This window comes from Mus pahari, chromosome 20 (genome assembly GCF_900095145.1).
Source record: "Mus pahari chromosome 20, PAHARI_EIJ_v1.1, whole genome shotgun sequence".
Taxonomy (NCBI): Eukaryota; Metazoa; Chordata; class Mammalia; order Rodentia; family Muridae; genus Mus; species Mus pahari.
In genome coordinates, this window is record NC_034609.1 from 20,358,667 (window position 1) to 20,382,822 (window position 24,156).

Genomic DNA, 24,156 nt, shown 5'->3' on the forward strand with positions numbered 1-24,156 from the left:
AGTTTGGAATTGGTTAAAACAAAGGAAAAGAGCCCAAGAGATGGCACAGCAAACTACTGGTCTACATACCCAGGAATCCCATTAAGAACACTAAAATCCCATAAAAACCCTGATACATACGCAGAGGACCTGGTGCAGACGTGTGCAGGCTTCGTCCACACTGCTTCCATCACTGTGAGTTCCTATGAGCTTTGTGCTGATTTCAAGGGCCATGTTTTCTGGGTGTCGTCCACCCCCTCTGGCTCTTTCTGCCCTCTCTTCCACTGGCTTCCCTAAACTCTGAGGGGAGGATTAGATGGAGGCATCCCATGTAGACCTTCGTACTCCAAAGTCTTTCCTTGGCTGTGTATTGGACTTAGGACACTCTTCGGTGTGATTGAAGTTGTCAGGGATAACCATCTGACGAAACCCCACCCTTCATGGCAGGAAGTGGTCCATGTCAGGCTGCTAAGATTGCTTTGGATGAATAGGTTCCATTTTGTGTTTATTTGTTTTGTGGTTGGTTTTGTTACATTACCATCCTATTTTGATTTTTTTTCCTATCAAGGAAGAGTCTTGTTATATAGTCTAAGTTGGCCTGCTACTCATTACATAACCTAGGCTGACGTCAAATTTAGGATCTTCTTGCCTCAGTCTCCTGAATGCTGCGGATTTCAGGGGTCTCTCATTATACAGGGCTCATTTAGCTCTTTAAAAATACTGTCTAGTGTTTTCTAGTTCCATCCATTTGCCTGAAAAACTCATGATGTCCTTGTTCTTAATAGCTGAATCATATTCTACTATGTAAATAGGGCATCAAGTGGAGGGATGGGGTTGCCATTCCACAGTCAAAAACCCTGACACAGTATTGTCCCTGTCTAAAAGAGCTGCAGGGACAAAAATAGAGAAGAGACTGAGGGAAAGGAGGTCCACTGACAGGCCCAAATTGGGACCCAGCTCAAGGGGAGGCTCCAAGGCCTGACACTATTACTGATGCTATAGTGTATTTATAGACAGGAGCCTAGCATGGCTGTCCTCTGAGAGGCCCAACAAGCAGCTGAAAGAGTCAGAAGCAGATACTTACACCCAGCCAATGGACAGAAGCTGGAACTCCTGTGGTTGAATTAGGGAAAGGCTGGAAGAAGCTGAGGAGGAGGGCGACTCCATAGGAAGACCAGCAGTCTCAGAGACTAACCTGATCAGGGCTAACCTGGACCCCAGAGATCTCTCAGACACTGATCCACCAACCAGGAAGCATACAATCGATGGTATGAGGCCCCCAATAGCAGAAGACTGCCTGGTCTGGTCTCAGTAAGAAAACATGCACCTAACTAACCCTCAAGAGACTTGAAGTCCCAGGGAGTGGGGAGTGGGGAGGTCTGGGGGTGGGGGTGGGGGCAGGGACATCCTCTTGGAGACGGGGAGGAGGAGGAATGGGATGTGGAAGTGTCTAATGGAGGACTGGGGGAGTATAGTGACTGGACTGTAAAAAAAGATTTAATAGTAATAAACAACAACAACAACAACAACAATAAATACTAGCTAGTGTCTGGCCAATGTGCTGCATTCCTGATGTTTCTAAAATGTAGGTCTATATACTTTTAATAACATAGACTTGTAGTTTTGAGAAGGAGAAAAGATTATTTTTGTTAAACATTTAAATGATCTTTCCTAAACCATTTACTAAACATAAAATAAACAGCAGGGACTGTGTCAGTTGTAAAGGCCAGTACAAACGGATCAGTGTTTTCCTAAACAAAACTTCTCTATACGCCAATTTTATGAACTTCAGTGTGGTCTGTATCACCTCTTTCTTACATGTCAAGCTTAGTCTGCATAAACACAGAGTAAACAGACAACTGGTCTACCTTCCTGAGTATTTTAAATGGTAGTCTTTAAGAATAGAGTCTGATTCTTAAAACCTGGATCCCCTGGAACTAAGTAGAATAGAAGGCTCCAAGGTAGGAAAAATGTAATTCTGATGTATGGTCCTACTTGAGGCAAGCTGAACACAAGTGGTGCATAGGGAATTGTAAGCCAAACTGTTCCATCTTTAGTTCTCAGTCAGGGCTAATGGAAGGCAAGTATTGGAGTCCTGGCTAAGAAGCTGGTTGGTCCCTTAACGTCTGTGCTATGTGTGTAATGTTATCCATTGCGGTCTCCTAGGAGACATGGAATTGACAAGGCTATAAGAATCAATTTAGAAGGTAACAACAAGCTGATTTGACTCAACTGCAGTATTCTCTTTTGAAAATATCATCATGTTACTTGATGTTTTGTGTGTGTGTGTGTGTGTGTGTGTGTGTGTGTGTGTATGTGTGTGTATGCACATGCGCACATGAGTGTGCATTTGCAATTTGTTGTCCAGTAGGCAGTTAATATTCCTGGAAGATCACTGTGCATATTCAATGTCAATGAAACAATTTGAATGCACACATACATATAAAGGATAATAATAATTAATATTCAGAACTGATTTAACAGCCATTCAGCTAATTGTTGCAATGAAGGTCAACAGGGGGCTTAGGGGGTGTAAGTTTTCATCTAGCATGCATGAGACCTTGATCTCAAACCTCTCAAAACAGAAACCAAAACAAACAAAAACCCAAACAGAACAAGCAAGCAAACAAAGGCTTTTAAGAAGGAAAGAAAATTTCTACTCTTTACTCTTGAATCCATTGATCTTGGCTTTCTTTTGGGAAAGTTAGTATGCTTCTATTAGACTTTTTTTTTCCTGAAAATGGTTAAGATGAAATAATAATAATAATAATAATAATAAACATTTTCCAGCACCAGTGTCTTCTATTTCCATTGAAAAGTCATTGATGGCAAAAGGTAGAAAATTGGGTCTGGGGATCTTGGCTAGTAAAGTACATACCACACAACCATGAGAATTTGAATTTGGTCTCCCTAGTCCAATATTTGGGGGCTAGGAGAAAGAAGCCAATTGTAGTATCGGGCTTGTAGTTTTAGTGTTGGAGAATTGGAAATAGGTGGAGCCCCTTGGGCTCACTGGCCAGCCAGCGACTATTTGGCAATATCTAGTCTAATGGGAGAACGTGTTTCAAAAAATGAAGTGAGTGATTCCTAAGGAGCAACACTAGGTCATCTTCACATGCGCGCGCGCGCACGCGCGCGTGCACACACACACACACACACACACACACACACACACACACACACACACACACACGACAGATGATTATAAGATGTACTTGCTGGGGAAGCACTATGCAAAATCCTGTGTTGAAGTGGCTCTTATTCACTGCTATTTCCAGTCTTGTTCATTATGCCCTTTGGAGTGAAGGTGATGGCTAACAGGCAGGCAGTTTGGAGGAATGTCTTAAGGTATCTCAGATATATGCACCCAGATATCTTGCCTTTTCTGGTCTTTGGGTATCATTCTAGGAGGAGTCTGGAGTTAGAAGAATCTATCCCCATCTCTTTAGTCATGGCATGGTGGTCGAATCCTTGACCATATAGGAACCATATAGAAGTTGAGAATACTTATAATGCTAATGACTGTGGCTGCTAGTTATTATATATGCATCATCTCCTAAGCGGGAACACTCAGTTCATTATCATTACTCTCTGAGCAGTAGATGATAAAGTAGTTTACTAAGGCATTGACAATAAATGTTTCTCCTTGTGATTAATTCAACCTCTTACAGCAAGAGGCAGGGCTAAAATAGATAGCACAGGAAATTTGGGTTGTATAGTTCTGAAATAAATACTAACCCAATCTTTCAGTGTACATAAGATGTCAGCAAATCAATAAGCATTTCTAAACCTTTTGTTTTCTTTATGTTAAGTGCTGTTTATAGCTTTACAATCAGTGTGTGGTGGTACATGCCCTCAATCCTGGCATTCAGGAGGCAGAGGCAGGCACATTTCTCTCAGTTCCAAGCTTTCATAATTTATATAGAGAGTTCGAGGCCAGCCAGGGATACATATAGATTTTGTCTCAAAAACAAACACAAACACAAACAGACATAGTTCATTACCAAGGCGTTTGGGAGTGTTGACTAAGAAATCCTAAGGTCAATTTCTTTAGTAAAGAGTTGGAAACAATTCTGATTTTGTGTTCATGTCATTAAAAATTATTGAAGTATCTATAACATTCTGATGATAAAATAATGAACAAAGTTCAAGCTCTGTCCTCAAGAAATGTTAATGTTTGGTTGGTTCTTTCAAACTGCCTGAATTCTTACTGAGCAGGGAGCCCATGCTCAGAACACAGATTAGAATGGTGTACAGCAGTGCAGAGTAAAAACAGTGGGAATGTCTTTTCTAGGGATGGGCAGTAGCAATGAGCAATCTAGTGCCAACATGCTTGAAGAGCAGCCAAGTCAAGGTTCAACTTTTCATGCCAATCATATCTGAAAAAAATGCAAAAATAAATTAGTTGGATACAATCTGTTACTACACCCTATCCTAAATATTTTTGCAGATTTTCTTTTTTTTTTTTAACGTCTTGCATATTGTTTGAGACATGAGAACTATAAGAACCATATGGACACTGACAGTATTACTGATTATTGTAGATATTAGTTAGAAATATTTTACTTCTTAAATGGGGATGCTTTCTTACGTGTAGGATGAATTCAGCACGTGCCCCGCATCTTCAGGGAACAAATAGTTAACCGTTCGTTTACTTTGTCACATTGAGCCTCCAAAACGCTCTCATTGTAAAACATCAGCATCAATTTACATAGAGAAAATAGAAGTTTACAGTTTATTGATTCTCCAATGTCTGGGATATGTTGATAATATTCATAACGCACTAGGAAACTACTTAAACTACTGTCTTAAAACTTGTTGGAAAGCATCATTTGTGCTTTTTAAAAATCTCTATTTATTCTTCCCTCACACAATCCATCCCAATGGCAGCTTCCCCTTCCTCCAATCCCTCTCACTTCCCCTGTTCTCTATATCCACCCTCATTCAAAAGAGCAGGCCTTGTGGGGACATCAACGGAATGCACATGACACTGATACAGTAAGGCCAGGCAGGCACAAACTCATATACTAAGGCTGGGAGAGGCAACCCAGTAGGAGGAAAAGGGTCCCAAAAGTGGCAAAAAGAGCCAGAGACCCCCCGAGCCCCACTGTCAGGAGTGCTACAAAACACAGCAAGCTAACCACCATTGACATATCTGCAGAGGACCTAGCACAGACCCGTGCAGGCTCCTTAATTGCCGCTTCAGCCTCTGTGAGCCTCCATGAGCCCCGCTTGGGCAGTTGACTCTGTGGGCTGTGTTCTCCTGGCATCCTTTGGCTCCCACAATTCCTCCTCTCCCTCTTCTGGAGAAAGTGCTTGTCAGGAATAATGGCATCCACCCCACCCCCAACCCGGAATTTTCCAGCAGCTGCTGAGTAAAATTATCAATTGGTCACTGCTTATTTTAGTTTTCTCTGTTTGTTGACTGGGATCCATTTTCTGTCTAAATTATTTTCAGACATGGCATTCTATTTGCACAAATCACTTCAGTAGGTGATTGTCCGCCTTTTCTTAGTTATGCCAATATTTGGTGTGAAGCCTGTGAAATTGTGAGTAGGTGTTTCTGAATGCCTCGTGAACCAATTTGTGTGGCTAATTTAGCCACATAAACAGGGGACGCGGAAGCTTGTGTGCTGTTAATAGGATCCTACTAGTGTGTGCCCTGTCAATTGTTTGAATAATTCATCTTGTGGGAAGGTAAGGGGCCTTGTGTAATACGGTGTCATTATCAAAACAAGAAGCAAAGGAAATTCTTGAAGGCTGCTCTCTTTACTGAGAAAAACAAAGTATGGGAGAAACTCAAGAGTTCTGTCTTCACAGAGGTAGAGAATTGAAGATACGGTGGAAAGAACTTCTAGAAATATAGCCTCCTCTAAATTATTCCTTGCAAATTTCTGACATAGTGAAGGGAAGAAAATACATTGTTACCAGTGGAAGTTTAGGTCAATCCACAAACTAACTCTGCTTGGAGGTCATCTCTCACTCAAGCAGTTTATGCTCTGTGTCCTCCTACAGCCAAATCGTATATTTCAGCATTTCAGCTCTTGCCATCTAAGCATGAGTGAGACACCTGAGGAAAAAAAGGACAATTCAAAAACTGGGCCATAAATGCATGGCACAGATGGCTGCTGATATTCCTTAAGGCCCGTGGGTGATGAGGGAGTAGCCAGTGGCGTATGCTTCATCTTTTCCTCTCACTTTGGAATTTCAATCTGCCACTGTGATGCTCTGTTAAATCCTCTAGAGACTGTGTAGTTCAGATCAGAATATGGGGCATGGGAAATGGGTACCAGAGGAACCCAGAGTTTTTTTTTTTTTTTAAAGCTTATACATCTCACAAGGTACTTGCTGGGAGGGAATGTGACCAATAAAAAAAATGCATATTAACACCAGCTCACTGAAAGGCATTGGTGGATATACCTTGCAATGTAAATTATTTTAAAAATCCTTGCTGAGTTATTAGTTTAATTATAATTATTCTTTAGATGTGAAAGGCATAATATGGCCTTATCAGAATAGACAAGCCAGCCAGAATGTGGGATTAGCATCATGATTTATCTACACCTTAGAAAACTCACAGGATGGAATACTGAACACAAGATACTATGCTGTATAAATGAGGATAGACAAGATTAATATTCTTTTAAATGTCAATAGTTCAGCACATGCCCTAAAGCTCTGCATCGTTTTTCTTGATCAGGCACATCTATGCACTTAACTGTCTACAAGCCCCAACTCTTTGATAGGATTACTAGTAAAACTGCTGTTTAAAATAATATTTGAGTAACTTGAAAAAAATATGCAGGCACACAAGTCCTGCAGTGGAATTTTAATCCCTTCATTTTTATGGTTACAAACAAAGAAATGAAGGCAGGAAAAGAGAAAAGACAAAACGCATAAATGTAGAAAGAAATGCCGTTATTTTATGAAAGAAAAGAACCACCAAAGAGTAGCTCGGAAGTATAAAGCCAGTATGTGGTGTTCACGGCACATAGGCCATGCCTTTAAATATATTCAAGTTGTGAGGATGGTTGTTTTAGTCTTCATACTTAGCTGATTCACATCTGACTGCTACTGCATTGTAAACAAATTCATTTTGTGGTAGCATCCTACCCTGGCTCTCGATTTCAGGTATTCGTACTGACTGGACATATACCATCTATTTTATTTGTAGAATCCTGTCATTTTCCTTTTTATTTGCTCACATATCATCATTGGCATAGGAGATTTGACCCCATCAATTTTCTTTGTATGATTTGATTCTGATGACTGTCTTCTTTAAAGAGTAAATTCTAAGATTTTAATTGCCCCTCTTCTGTCATACCAAAGCTGTTATTTAGACAGAAGCAAAACATTGTGTTTTGAGCGCATAAGTGCTCAGTGTGCAAATGACCAATAAAATCTGATATGAGATGACAGTTGTATTTTAATGCAGAAACTTGACACGTCTTCCTGTTATTACTTTAAATGGCAAAAACCATGCTTGATTCTGAGGGCAACCATATGCAGGTTGCTCACTTCAGTAGTATAAGATCTCGAGGATTTAGTTAAAAACTTTAACTCTCAGTATGACATATCTTCATGTATATGTTATGACAGAAAGTGCCATAACAAGTTTTAACATGACAACTTCTCCTTCAGTGTTGGTTCCTTTAAAAACATCCAGATGATTCCTCTTCCAGAGGCCCCAAGGCTAAGCCAGGGGTCAGTTTGTACTTGTTGAGGCCACATCCACAAAACTCTAATACTTCTCTGCATGAGAACAAAGAAATGACAGTTCTTGGGCTCCACAAGCAGGCGTTTGTCTGGGGCTCTCTGAAAACACATAGAGGTTAGTTTTTTAATAATTGGATATTAGGATAGGAGAGGGTGAGGTTTCTAGGCTCCCACTTCTCACAGGATAAGCTTCAAGGCTCTGTAGGACATCTCTCTAAGACACCATCTACACCTGATTGTGATTGTGCTTCTTCTTGCTTCCCTTGCTTGCATTTGTGGAGAACCTGCTACAGTTTGATGCAGTCCTTTTTCGGAACATCTCATTTTGATACTATCTTGATTCTTCTCTGAAAAAATGAGTTGGGTTTGAAATCTGTCAATATTCTTCTAGCTTGAGTTGCCAATCTGGGTTTTATTTTATGGCTCAACAGTAACCAGGAAGAGTAAATGTGCTTTTAACATTACAGACTTTATGTACTGTTACTACTTCAATGTGAAATGTCCTCTATAGGCTCATATGCTTGAATACTTGATCCCTAGCTGGTAGCACTATTTGTGAAGGTTCTGGAACCTTTAGAAGGTATGGTCTTATTGGTGAAAATGGGTTACTGGGAGTGGGCTTTGAGGAATTTTTTTGACAGTTTTAGATATGTATATAATGAAGTTTTAATTATTTCCATTCCTATTCCCTTCACCTCCCTTCCTATTTTGGTGAAACACTTTCTTTCCAAGTCACTCTCTTACCTTCTAGTCTTCTCTTTGTGCAAGACTGATAGCTGGGTTCTGTTTTCTGTTCATTTTTTGCTCCCAGAACATGAGCACCTGCCTGCATGTGCTCCCATTTTCATATCCTTTGGCTCTATCTATCTATCTATCTATCTATCTATCTATCTATCTATCTATCTATCTATCTATCATCTATCATATCAAATCTATCTATCTATCTCTATCTATCTATCTATCTATCTATCTATCTATCTATCTATCTATCTATCTATCAATCATATCAAATCTATCATCTATCTATCTATCTATCTTTCTATCATCTATCTATCTATCTATCTATCTATCTATCTATCTATCTATCTATCTATCTAGTCATCTTTCTGAATTAAAAGAATTTTGTTCACACTATGATGGAGGTGGAGAAATGTCAAGGTTCATAGTCAATAGCTGGAGACCTCAGAGAACCATTAATGTGCAGTATTTTCTAAGAATAGAAGATCTCCAAGGACCTGCTCTAACTGTCCTAGCCCAACTGTTCAGCAGCCCATTTGCTCTATTCAGATTTTCACCCCAACAGTAACATCTAGCCAGTTGTCTGGTACCTAACAGGTCTAGTCAAGTAGACACAAATTATGGATCCAAAGGCATTAAAAATTATTCATAAGATAAAAGATGTTCTTTTGTAATGTTCCCCGTTAGGTGGTGTTGCAAGTCTCTACCTGTTTAATCTCAGTTACTCCTGACAACAAATGCTAGATAGGTGAGGAGAGTGTCACTGCTATGAGGTGATCACTTCTCACTCATGCAGATGAGGGGACAAGAGTTCTATGGTTTTCTGAAGCTCATGCAGTTGATGAGTATCTGAACTGTGATGCGAACCACAGCTAAGTAACTCAAAGTATAAGCTCTTCTTTTAAAATTTTCTTTTTTTATTAGATATTTTCTTTATTTACATTTCAAATGCTATCCTGAAAGCTCCCTATACCCTCCCCCTGCCCCTGCTCCCCTACCCACCCACTCCCACTTCTTGGCCCTGGCCTTCCCCTGTGCTGGGTCATATAAAGTTTGCAAGACCATGGGGCCTCTCTTCCCAATGATGGCCGATTAGGCCATCTTCTGCAGAGTATAAGCTCTTAATAGCTACGCTGTTTCTGGGGGGAAGGGTAAGTATAGACAGAAGAGAAGGAATGTGGAGAGAGGTATATTTCTTATATGTAACTTTTAATTTATAAGGATTTATTTTTATCTTACATGTATGAGTGATTTCCTTATGTGGTATGTGCACCTACTATGTGCAGTGTCTGTAGAGGCCAGAAGAGTCTGTCAGAGTCCCTGGAAATGGAGTTACAGATGATTGGGAGCCAACATGTGGGAACTGAACTTGAACTTTCTATAAGATCACCAAGTGCTATTAACCACCAAGTGCTATGAACCATCTCTCCAGCCCTTGGAAGGCATATTTTTATTAATATATATTCACTGTACAAAATTATTATTATGGCCATTGCATATCTTTATCTCTATATATCTATCTCGTACTTCATTGTTTGTCAAATTAAATAAAAACTCCAAATAATACTGAGAACTCTTTTTGCATAGTATCAATCATAGGTTGGAAATTACACTAAATATTTTGCAAGCATCATCCAATTTAATTTTCAAAATAGTACTAGAAATTAGAAATCTTCATATTCACTTTACAGATAAGAAAATTGAGCCTGGCTGAAATATCCATTGTTGGGTTCTCAACACCTTGATCAATCTTTCTGATGCCATAAAAATTTGATTGCCTTCCTTAGTCTATAATGTTTTGCTAATGGAAAAATTTACACATTCTGAAAGTGGTACCTAACTTCAGGTACAACCAGAAAAAGTCTGTGATTGTGCAGTACTTACCTTCGTCTGCAGAGGGCACCACACCTCCTTTAGCTCCTATGCATAGCCAGTAATTCTCAGGAAAGCACAGTGGAGTTTTTTTCTTCATAGAGACTCATCTATCTCCCTTAGTCCTATTACCAAAAGCTTCTAAATTTAATAACACAAACCCTCATCTACAAATAAAGAGAAATAAACACTTATATTTCCACAGGGGGAAGTTGTACCACGTAATAGAGCTTGGAAAAAGTGGCTTTCACAGGGATGGTCACTGCCTGAGGTAGCTTGGAGATCTCCAGGTCTTTCCTTGAATCCACTGTTGGGTGTTTAAAGGTTGAGCTGCTAATACTGGTTACAACCATCCCTTCAGCAGTGCCTCACTTAGGCTTTGAAAGAAGGGGACAAAACAAAATCAATGTTCAAATGTCACAGGAAAAGGCTCCCTGTTAAATTCTACTCTTCTCCATTCAACCGTCTGAAACCAAACCTGCCCTTTAACACACACACTGGAGGATTCGGCGGGCGGAACCAGAGACTCCAGTCATTTCCCAAACCAAGTTCCTTTTATGAGAAAACGCAGGCAAATTTCTGAGTCGACTTTGTTCAGGCAAGTCTCCTTGAGGCAAGGTCATCCTAATTGTCACCCACGTTTTTCTGTCGTCTTGTCAGATGAATCCGTGAAATTCACAGATTAACCCAAGTCCCTCACTCAGCCATTCTAAATGCCAAATGTTCAAGTGTAACAAAAAATTACACATCTGGTAATTCTGCATGTTATTTATAGCCTTTCTGATAGAGGCATAATTGATTCAGAAATGTAATTTACAGCTTGGCATCTCCGTTTCAAAGCCTCAATTCCATGACATCCACTGAGAGTAATCTCAACATTTGTTGGGAAGCGGAGATAATAATTGGGAGGAAGGGTTTCGTGATAGCCTCATGCCTCTGCATAAAGTTTTCCAAGAGCCTTGTCTTTCATTTGCAGAGTGGGCCATGTTCGTGTCAGCCACACATTTTTAATTCCACCGGTGATTTATGGAGACATAAATGGAGTGTAAAGTTGATCAACAAGTCTTAGAGTGGCAGCAGCCTTTGCCGCCGAGGCAAGTTTCTTTTGCCCTCTACTTTTAATTGCAGTCCTCCTAAGAAAGCACCCTCTAATTTGACTAGGTAATTGTTCTGTTTCAAAGGGAACGTTTGTTATTTAATGTCAGTTTGAAAACTATTCAAGAATGTTGAAAATTTGGCTTTATCCAGGGATAGTGACAAAAGTGGGTTGCCCCCTTTTCATAATTTCATTCCTCCATTGTTTTAAAGCACAAAACTTATGCCTTTTGTTATTTAAGCTGCTGTTTATGTCTTGTGCACATTTTGAGAAAAATAAGCTTGTGTGTGTGTGTGTGTGTGAGTGTGTGTGTGTGTGTGTGTGTGTGTATGTGTGCCGGGCTAATTTCTTCTACCTAGTGTGGTCCTGTATGAGTTTTATTGAAATAATTTTAGATATATTCACCTTTATATCCCAATATTGCAATTATCCCAATTCTGACCTCACATATTGAATCTTTGTGAAGTGTACTTAAGTTCTGAGGGTAATCCTTTTTGTGTTGTCTCTTTATCTTTAGCACTGGCCTACTCAAGTTCATGGGAGGGCTGTTAGTGGAATTCATGACCCAAGGAGCTATTCTAGGGAATAGCAACAGCCCCCTGATTAGTTATGAAGTCATTCTTTCTGGATTTGCCCTTGGTTCACTGGCTTTCAGTCTTATTGGTGTCTGAATAGCATTGCTGCCCCCAGCTCTGTCCTGAAAATCTAGGCACAATAAGACATGTCTGCTCATTGTTATTTATCTCTTTGCATATAGGGGCTGGTCAAGATGGAGTTAGAATTCACTGTTACACTTTAACTCCTCTATTACTATTATTATTAATAATATTATTATTTTACTTTAATTCATTCTAGGAAAGCAGAAATGTACTCCAAAGTTTAATATGCACACATACATTTTGTTAACATATTTACATATTTTTCATTTAGTGTCTCTGCCTTCTATGCATTTATTTATACAAACTTTTGAGATTTTATTGCCAATATAGTTTAGAGCTGCCATTTTCACTCATTATCCTATCATTGTATGCTCTTATCTATAAAAACTTTCAAAGCTTTTTCATATTGAAAGGGATATACTATGTTCTACACTATAGAAATGTATCAAACCCTTACTTATTACTTTTTCTATATATTTTGATTAGTTACCATTGCTTGAGCAATTGAACATTGCAGAATCCCCTAATATTCATTAACTTTTATTGAGGACTTGTTATGCACTAAACTCTGTTTGATGCAAACTAAGCAAACACAACGGCTGAAATTGATTTAGAAGGGAAGAACCCTAGAAGGGAACAGGAAGAGAAGTGATCACGTGACCACCTGGCAGCTGGGAGTCTGCACTTGGCATTCCTAGGACTTGGGAGGCTAATGCAAGATGGCAGAGACTTCAGAGGCAGCTTGAGCTGTACAGTTAGAGGCTTTCTCAAAATAAGTAAGTAAGTAAATAAATAAATAAGAACAATAACTCAAGTAGTGCATACAATGACCAATTTGGGGAGTGGGGAAGAAGGAAATGTCTGAAGAACTACAAGTGCGATTTAATACATCAGACTTACTGACCATGAAAAGTATAAGTTGATGGAAAGGAAGCCTTGTCCAGTTCTTGACAGGAGCCTTCCAACATTTTCATGAGTCTCCCCACCCTCAAAGACAGTGTAAGTCCTCAAGTTGGCTTAAGCAACGAGCAATGAGCAACATTGGGCACTGGGTGAAGATCCCGGAGCTTATATTAGTTGGGAGCAAAGTCAACAGGGAGGGAGGCTGCTTAGGAAATTATGCCCATAGTGCAAATGAAGGGGTGGCAGATGGACCTAGATAGTAGAACAATTAGAATGGGGACAGGCATGTCAGTCTTACTCAGCAAGTGTAGGAGAGACAGATAAAGATGCTTATTGGTTAAATTGTGGGTCTATTTGCCTAGAGGTACAACAAGGAGGAGAAGTCAGTGTCAAAGTTTAAAAGCTGCGAGTTTTCCTTTTTTTTTTTTTTTAAGAACAGTTTACTCAGTGAAGTTTTAAAGAAGTCTGAGGGAAAAACAGAATAAAGGTCTGGGAGTGAGAACTCTATCTATTCTGATCATTTTATCAGGAGAGGATTTTAGGAGTGGAATTATTCATCAGAGGTTAGTGGTGCATTTGACACAGTAATATCCAGAGTAGGTCACAGACATTGGTGTGTTGACACAATAATTTGGTCTTTGGACTAGCCTGTCACTGTGTTATTCTTTGGGACCTTGGGTGTCCTTGGTCCAAGGCTTTCCCTCCATTCTACTGCAGACAGCCTACCCAGCCTAGCATGTCTTCAGGAGAGCTGTCGTAGACCTCGCCTCCTTTCTGAGTCCTCATGAGATGCATGGCATCTTCAAATTGTTGCCTTAACATTCCAAGTGGCAGGTGGGCTATACACACAATGGAAGGAAGACCTTTTCCAATACCTGACTCTTCCTCAAACTGTAGACTCAGCTGTGGTTTCTAAATGTTTTAATTAATGCCTCTCGAAGGAAGGATTTTACCAAAGCAAAGGAGAGACCACCTTGATACAGATCCACTTACGTGCTGAGGCTTATGAATGGAGGGCCCTGATGTGCCCCAAAGTCCTTAATTGTCCTCTCTCTGTTCTAGTGCTGCTGCCTCTCCTCACTCTTCTATGCTGTGACTCCATTTCCAAAGAAAAGGAGGCAAGCCATTGATTAGGCACTGAGACCAATGAATGTTAGGGAATTGGTTTTACATTAAGATACCGCTGAGACTTTAGAAATATCTATACTTTTATGGTTAGGTAGTTTATTGATTACTTGAAAAGATAGAGTGAAAAAATAGGATAGATTGACTTGATTTAAGAAAGAGATCCTATTACACACTTAGTATCTGGTAGTTGCCCAGGTGTTAGGCTACACATGTTACATATAAGGTGTCTTTGATAAGTCATAAGCCTATAGTAGACATACCTTCAATGTCATCATTTTGTAGATGAGAGAAAATGGACCTGAAGGTTAGAACCCTTGTCCAAGGCTATCCTAGAAAGAAGCAGGGGAGCCTGACCCGTGCTCAGACCCAAGCAGTCTGATTGAGGAAGGGTGAACCAAAGATTGTCCATGACTCTGGATGAGATAGTTCAAGGGTGTCTAAGACAAAAATCATCCTTTGTTCTCACCTCGGAACTCATAACAACAGTCTCCCGGAGAAGGCAGGCCAGAGTGTGGTTAACAACTGTCAGACTGTGAAGGCAAGGCAAAAAATTTCTAAATGTCTCGTAAAACAGCCTTCAGAAGGTATCAGCCTCCTCGTGTGATTTCTTGCAAGGAGAAAGCACATTGACCTTCTACTTTTATCTATTCTTATCCTTAATTAGCAAATATTTGTCTTCTGCGAGCAGGAATGGAACAGTTGCCGGAGTTTAAACAAGTCATAATCTTCACGATAAGAAAACAGTAATTTCTTTTTTAGGGTTGCACACGAGGTTTCACCGTTTGATTGGTTCTTAAGGTCTTGACCTCGTCCATAGATAGCCACTGATTTCACAGTGGACCGAGTCTTAAAGCAAAAGGCCAAATGCTTTTCTTTGATTAGTAAAGAGGCACTTCAGGTGGTGTCAATATGAACTCTGCATGTGGCCAGACTGTGGAGAAGGCCACAGACAACCTTCTTCCTGTACCACTGAACGTTTCACAACCTAGTTTTCCATCTGCTTTGTATCCCTTGCTGACCTTCAAAAAGTTAGTCATTTTCACATTCCTATCCATATATATTTAAAAACTCTCAATCAGCACTTTTAATAGTTCATCTCTAGTGGCCGTTTCTGTCTCCCATAGAACAAGCTGGCATTAATCTCTTGATGCTTAAAAATACTGATTAATTTTCCAGCAATATTTCAATATTCATCAGTAATGAATTTTTATAAGTGCTGATCTTTGAGTCTCTCTCTTCTTTTTGACATCTAGGACAAACCCCAGTCGACCTCCTATGCCTGTGTGTGGAAGATGCTATTTGGCATTTAAGGGCTTCTAAGGTCAAACAAAGGAGGTTACTCACTGGTTGACACATGGATACCCTGTCAATAGTTGACACAAGTTGCTATGATCACTTACTAACCACAGGACCCAAACCCAGGAGTGCTAGTGAATACCCAACAAAAGGCTCCCTTTTGGCATAGAGCGCCCTTCTCACGGTACTGGGGACCATGTGCTTTCTGCACAACTCTTTGATCTGTGACTCTGCTTACCTAGAAGGACACAGTGAGATGGTTTGTCAAAATGGCCGTGCAATGTACATCAGTGGTGACCCGAGGCGGGGAAAATTTTGCAAGTGGGGTTTCTTTATGATGGACTCCAGGCTAAAGATTAGAATTCCAAGAGAAGTATCAAATTCTTCAACCTGGAGAAAGAGTGTATGTCTATGAAGGCCAGAGTTACCCTTGTTTTTATCCAGATAGATGTGTCTAAGGCAGGGAGACCACTAGAGAATGAGACTGGTTAAACTGGCATGCCTGCTTTCTTCTCTTGTGAGCCTACTCTTCTTGTGAGCCTACAGTAGTAAGCTGAACTCAAAATTATGTGCTATTCATAGACATTCACACTGGAATTTAAACTCTTGTGTTACATAGTAATACGAATAGGAAGAAACCTTTAAAGGCAAAAAAACTCAGGCCAGCTAAGTAACTCAGTCATATCATTTATCTTTGTGTGAAATAATTCCACTTGCCTACCTATACCCAGTCCCAATTTCTTCATTCTTTCATTTCTGCATTCTTCTATTTATTAAATATGTAGAACTTACTTTGTGAAAAACCTTGCACTAAGAATTTTGCAAAAAAAAAAAAAAAAAAATTAGCTCAACACCTTTCCTGATTTTATCCAGGTTATACTTGAGTTTGGAATGCTCAGGTCACTAGATGTCCTTACAGATATAGGTGGTTATATGATGTGGTTATAGCCAATTAGAGTAGGCTTTGGGTAGATCTTCCAGAAATCATTTTGTGCTGGTGAGAATAAGGGACAGACCTGGCTGGTGTGCAACCTTTCTGTTTAGAAGAGTTCTTCTAAGCTCTTGTTTTCCCATTTAGAACACATTTATAAAGGTCAGGGGTCCAGCAGACAACGTGAAGGACAGGCTGGGTCTGGTGTCTTCAGACACTCTATTTCTGATGGCAGCATTGACCCTCAGCGTTGGTGTCTCCTCCCAGCCTAGACTGCCCCTTGCATGGGAAACTGTTGTACTTGCTCAAGCCATGAGTAGGCTTTCTGATTTTGCACCTGACAGCTTTAACTGCTGGTCACTCTCCGGGCTTCAGTTGGTAGATCTAGAAAATGAGGGCAGTATTCTTGGAATGTGAATATTGTTAAGATTGGACAGCATAGAGTATGCAAAGCATAAAGGACAGAGCAGAGCTCAATAATCCTTATTTCTTCTAGGCTTGTGGGCATAAACCTGTTTCAAGACACATACACACACACATAGACACAGACACACACATGCATACACACACATGCATACACACACAGAAAGACACACACACAGACACACATACACATAGACACAGACACAGATACACACACAGACACTTGCAGACACACAAAGACAGACACACATGCAGACACGTGTAGACCCACTTGCAGACACATAGATACACACAGAGATATACATGCAGACACACACAGACACATAATACACACAGACAGGCACACAGACACAGACACACACACATATACAAACACTATAGCCAATAGACAACTTTCATTGTTTATATTTTAACTGCCCTTTTCGTTTTTGGAGGTGGGTATGTTGGCTCTATGGCCATTGCCATGAGGCTGCATCAGCCCACTCAATATGTACGCTGTACCCAATTCGTTTCCTAAAAATTTCCTGTACTCAGTGACAGCCTAGGGATAAGAGATACGTTGAAGTGGAACTGGAAATGAGTCACTGCTCTGGTATTCTTCAATGGCATAGCGGTCGGTCTGCTTTTAGTCCCTTCTGTAGTCTACGAACCACATGACTGTTGGCAAATTGCTTAAACTTTCTGAACTTTTGTTTCCCACCTGAAAACAATGAAAAGAGAGTAAATCTCTCAGGCTTCTTGTAAATGTCCCATAATTCAAAGCCTTTGGTAGGATGAGTCCTGGCCTCAAAAGGCTTCCACAAGCCTCCCTCCTCCTTGCCTACTCTCAAGTCTATTTTTATTTCTCTCAGACAACTGTTAGGCTCCTTTGTTCCTGGCAATGTTTTAGGATGGGATTGCAAGGACTAGTTTAAAACATGCTCTCCAGTGGCCAGAGAGGAAAAGATGGAGCTCTAGCGTAATAAAGCTGAAATATGACTTTAGCATCTTTTCCCAAAGGATTTGCTCTAAGGGATGCTGCACCCCGGGGAGGATGGCTTTCATTTGTTAATGAGCTTTCAAGGAAGGCAGTGCTTTTCGATGCAGAATCCTAATGCACACTCTACACAGACGGAAGCTTAGAAAACAAAATAGAAATTCAGGAAGCAAAAACTCTGAAACCTTCTCCTTCTAAGCCATTCCTGATTGACTTAAAATAAAATGGAGTTCTGCTTTGTCTGAAATAACCAGGACACCAGAACTCTTCCAACAGGGTGACCCAAACAGGTATTGGAGAGTGGTATAAGCGTTCAAAACGTTTCTCATCTGCGGTGGTTGGTGGGTCATGGAATCATGTCAAAATGGTGAAATTTCTGAATTGCAAAGGATTGTGGCTGTCTGGTCCATTGCTGAAGTTCTGAGGAGCAAAACTTAGCACGTGTGTTACCTCAAAGACAGTGGCCTCTTGATTTCTAAAATGTTCAGAGGTGGAGAGACGTGCAGAACTGGACTATATCAATAAACTGCTCCCGAAGAAAGTGAGCTCTTGGATGGGAGCAGGTGTGAAGGCTGCGTTCATCTTGGGCATTTACAGCATTAATTTATTTATCTATTTAGCCACAGCAGATGCATTCTCAGAAGCTGAAACCCTCTTTAGATTGTCACAGTGGTGGCCATTTTGCACTAGGCAACCCCACCTCCTTGGAAAGAGGAGCCTGGGGCTAGAGATGCGACACCTGAGTCAGAACATAAGCAGTATTCTGGGAGGTTCCATCTCTTCCTAAACAGGTCCTGAGAGCTGTGGAAGAACAGGGGTCATTCTAATGGTCACTACTTTCCTCTTCTTGCATGGCACAGACTTACATTTCCACAGATGTTTAAGAAACAAGCCCCCCCCCCCCCACTGTATGTGTCTCTGTGTGTATTTTTGTGTGTGTCTCTCTGTGCATATGTATCTGTGAACCTCTCTTTCTCTCTCTCTCTCTCTCTCTCTCTCTCTCTCTCTCTCTCTCTCTTGAGCGTGCGCGCACGCGCGTGCGTGTGTGTGTGTGTGTGTGTGTGTGTGTGTGTGTATGTGTGTATTTCTTCTTGAGAACAATTTCCACTTCAGCTCTTGGCACTGCAGTTGGTTCTGGGGTTCACGCTGGCACTCATCACTGCCTCCAGTAGCCCATCTAAGGTCCTTCCAACCTCAGTTTTGCCTTGGCAGTTTGGCCTGGATTGTCCTTTGATCTTATGCCAGGACCTTCATACCTAAGTTGGTTGAACATTTTTGAGAATCACACTCTTCATGGCCATGGTTGGGACCCACAGGCACAACAGAACAACTGAGCTCTACACATCTCTCCCTGTCCGAGCAGCTCCACATCTCTTGCTGACCAGGGTACATTGCCTATGCAAGCATGGAAGTTAATTCATCAACCTGCTTGTACCTGGCCACTGGAATGCAAACAGTTCTGGAGGTAGCTGTGTCTTGAAGTTGTATGGAAAAAGATTGGCGATGTCTGCACATAGAGTATATCCTCTTGGGACTAAGATCTCCAAGGTCACACAGCTCAGAGTTAAAAATGAAACAAATAAAAGTCCCCTAAGGATAAGCGGGAGTGGGGATATGCAGACTCCTTCTTTTACTCTTTGGTCCTTAAGCTCAGGTGTCTTTCTTCCTGGGAAGATAGCATCGATGTTGCTTCTGACTTACTAAATATATTTTGTTCAGAACGACACTCTACTCTTTTTCTTGCAAGCAAGAAACAGGTGCAATGGTAGAATCTCATCCAGTATTTTGCGATTGGGAAGCCTCTTTTGGTATAGTGTTTTGGACCCCATAGTTGTGGGTTCCCTGGCATCATCTGTTTGCCATATAGTTGATGCACTGGTTGCTTTACTGTATGGGATTTCTGGCTAGTGGCCCAGGAATTTGTTAAGTGCTCAATGGTGATGCAAAAGTACACTTCAAGTGTCTATTATAGGATGGCAATAAATTTGAATAGAGTAATCTCAAGCTTAGTTTTTGAGCCTGCATGGTTCTAACTCCTTAGGGATGCATTTTCTTTAAGATGTGGGCTTTCCTATTTGTTTTCTCAATACCAGTTCAGTGGCAAGCAGAAGAAATCTAAGGTCCATTACCTTATCAAATAGGAGTCAGCATTACTATCTCTTTATTTGCTTGGTCCCCCATTCCCCCCCACCTGCCCTGTACACACATACATTTGCTTTTATTGACAAGGGAACTGAATTTGAGAATAAGATCCAGGTCATGAGTTGCTATGGGTTAGATATGGTATATGTTACCAGAGTGGGTCGTCTTTCTTAAGTCCAGTTTTTAGTGGTAATGTGGAGGTGATATGGAGCCTTTAAGAGCCCTATTTGGACATATTTAGGTCATTTAAAGCAAGATCCTTGGAAGGAATTGATGTAGCTCTTGTGGGACTCTGGGATAACAGTTATCCCAAGGAGGAATGGTTATAAAAGCTTGGGTCTAGCTCATTTCTTACTTTAGCTTCCCGTTTCACCATGTGATTATTTCCCATGGTATCAGTTTCCATCTTTGGGGTGGTGTGATGTCATTCACTGGCTTTTTCTAGAGATCTAAGGAGCCAGGATTTTCAGTTTCATACTTTCAGCTTCTAAAACTGTGATTTCAATGAAACTCTTTTCTTCATAAGTACCCAACCACAGATATTTTATTATAGTCACAGAAGATTGACCAAACGTGGTAGCTTCATTACATGTTAAGAAGACATGTAGAGTTACTTAAGATTCGGCATTCCAACAACATTATAACCTCACTTTCTGCCTTGGAATTTTGTTGCAAAGGGAGGATTAAAGATTTACCTTTGTTTTCTTGTAGAGAAAATGGATTTTCCCCTTCATCATAACTGTGAAGACTTTTGACTTACTGCTTTAAGAGCACTGGGAAACTGGCTAACTAAAATAAGACTACACAATCCACATGAGTCATAGGAAATATTAAGATAGCTTTATATGGAAATAAATGCACAGTTTGGCCAGAGTTCAGCAGGTTTTATCATCTGTTTCAATCTGATGAACTAAATCTGAGAAGATCCTCTCTTCTTTCACCCCCATTTTTTTTCCTCCACAATTTTGCGATATGAAATGAAGCCTTGAGTTTTGTTTTGATTTAGGTCTAATTGGAACCATGCTTTCCCTGAATCTAATTTCAGTTAGAACTAATTACAGGGGAAAAGGTCATAGCTGTGCTGAGAGTACTACTCTGTTCAAAATGTATTGGCATCCTATAATATTAAGTCCGCTCTATAGAGGTATAAATGAAGAAAGCTAAATCCCCTAAACTTCTGCATCTTCCTTTTGTTTAAATCAGTAGGGAAAAAAAAATCATGCATAGTTATTGACAAGAAAACCTCCCTTAGGTATGAATAAATATCAGCTTTCCAGTTGATTTGTATCCATTTCCTGATGGCAATTTGGGAATTGCCAAGTGAGAGACACATTTTGTACCTATTGAGCTTGAAATGATGATACAATTGTATCTCTACTGGTGTGCCATACTTACCTATATAAAATGCTCTCTTAGAACAGTCTGGAAATTTGCAGCGGAAGAAAATGACAAACATGATTAATTTGTTTTTCTGAAAAAGAACAAAAGAATCATTTATCCCAACATAGTAAGTCTTTGACATCTAAATAGTTACACGGTAGCTAAACAAGAGTTCTTCAAGCGCAGGTGGCTTAGATTTCCATATCTGACTTATGGTAGACATTTATTAATGTGCTTGTTTATTGTTCAACCCTTATCTCTATCTGCCAAATCAATGGCTATTTCTTTTCTCTTGTGTTTTATATGAGTCCAAGTCAATTAGAGACATAGTTCTGGGGTTAGATACATGAGTTCATGGTCCACAGGTGGCAGGGGGATATTCTATAGTCCCTGTAGAATTTTGTTTCACCTATTTTCATCTCTCAATGGCCATACAGGTATTTTTGTGGTGAATAAGTGAAGTATGAATGTTCAACAGTGTGTCTCAGTTTCTCCATGGTGACAGGGAAACTGTGTGTGTGTGGGGGGAAATCAGTAAGCACAAGCTCTTCACCCTAACTGCTCTGTATCACCCTTGGTGTGAATATCTGACTTTGGGTCTTGGATGAAAGCTATGTAATAAGAGACCACTTACTCATCAGACAGTGCAGAGATTTTGGCATCTTTGGCTGTGAAATACTGAATGCCAGTGGAGGGAAAAGTACCAGTAACCTCCAGCAGCTTACCAGAGTTGGGAACTCTTTGTCCTCTGATGCCAATAATATAATACTTGGCTTTAGGAAAGGACCTTAATACTAGAAGCCATATGCAGACTCAGGGCTATTTATTTAAAAAAAAATCATTACTGTAAGCCAAGTGTAAATGATAAAATATTTTTCTTTAAACCAACAGCCCCTTGCATTAAAATATGTGTACAAACTAGATTTCAGACTTTCAAGCACCCAGATAGTAAACACTAAAATATATGCACCATCAGAGTCAAATATTTGTATGCATCCATACGAGATTATTGCCTAAGAGGCCCCTTGCCTTTATATGCTTATTCACATATTTATTTGTCTTAAATCTTTCTGTCTATAGCTCAACCTTTTAGGTTCAAGGGAGGGAGAGGGAATGGGGGAGGGAGGGGCAAGAAAGAGAGAGAGAGAGAGAGAGAGAGAGAGAGAGAGAGAGAGAGAGTTATGAATGACTAATGTACCTAGGGTCTCAACCAAGCTTACTGTTTACATGGAAAACCTCAGTTAGTGGAACAAGCCCATTTAAAGTTTTTAGAATCTAACGCTCTCAGTCCTATATAGAGAGCACCTTGAACTCAAAGCAGTCAGATGTAGACTTCGTGCTCTCAGGAGCAATCACGGCGCCCCCCATCCCCATCCCCCCCGGAAGTCAGTGCCTTGCAGATTGCCCTGCAAGGTCTCCTTGATTCTTCAGGTCCATACAGAACCATAAATTACAGCTGTGCGTGTCATTTCAAATGAGCTAATTGCTATCTCCGGGTAACAGCGAAGCCGTTAATCAAGGTAACTAAACACGGCTGTGGTAATTTCACCAGAGAGTGGGGAAAGCTCGTAAAAGACTCGTACTCCACCAGGGTCCTATAACCTCCTCTTCCTCTCCCACTCAACACACTGACATTTTGTAATGCTAATATGAGTAAGGAATAATCATAATACTTAGCATTTCTATAGCTCTTAACAAGCATTCGATAATTAATCCTCATGCCACCTTCGGAAGGCAAGCGGTCGCGTCTATTGTTATCCCACCCTCCAAAGCCTGGAACTGGAAAAAATGTTAAGAGATTCTCAGAAAGGTTAAGAGCCTTGTCAAAGGTCACAAGACAAGCTAGTAATGGAAGTTAGACTCCAGCTGAGACATCATGGCACGCAGATACGTGGCCTCTCAGAGGCTTGACGGCTCTTTAGTGCCATGAGGCCACCTGGGCTGTGGAAAGCCTGGGAAGGCTGGGGAGAAAACACAGAGCAGTGGCCGGAAACAGGTGCTTTGTGTCCGTCAGTAGCTATGGAAGAAAGAAGCAGCTTGAGCCTCCAGTTTCTCAGTGCTCCCTCTTTGCCCTACACAGCAGACACCTTCTGTTTTTTTTTTTTTTTTTTTTTACATAGTTGAGTGAAATATGCAAAGCTTAAAAAAATGGCTCCAGATTTAAAAGGGCAATGTTCTTTTTCCAAGTAGTGTCAGGCCACTGGGATTCCCCACTGAGATAGAATAAGGAGAGGGTAACAAGGTTCTCCTTTAGAGATCGAGAAGACTCAAGAGGAATGAGAATTAGCGGCTCACTTGTCCTACTACACACACACACACACACACACACACACACACACATACACTGGACACGCACACACACTGGACATATACACACACACACTGGACACACACATACACACTGGACACATACACACACACACACTGGACACATATACACACACACTGGACACACATACACACATGCTCATGCATGCATGCAGACATGCACATACATGCACACACTGAACACACACACACACACTGGACACACACACACACACTGGACACACACACATGCTCATGCATGCATGCAGACACGCACATACATGCACACACACACACACACACACACACTGGACAAACACACACTGGGTACACACAAACATATACACACGCACCTGCATGCACACATGCACATACATGCACACACACACACACACATGCACCCCCAAACCCACAAAGAACAAAACCATCAAATGAACCAACAAAAGTACTCTAATGCTTGCTTATTCAATTGCGTGGCAGTTACACTGACTTAAACAGCTAATACCCTTTACTGCAATCACCAATTCATGAGAACCTGGAACATGTAACATACAATAAAGTTGGCACAAAACTGCATGTTAGAGGTTAAAACTGTGAGACAAGAAATTGA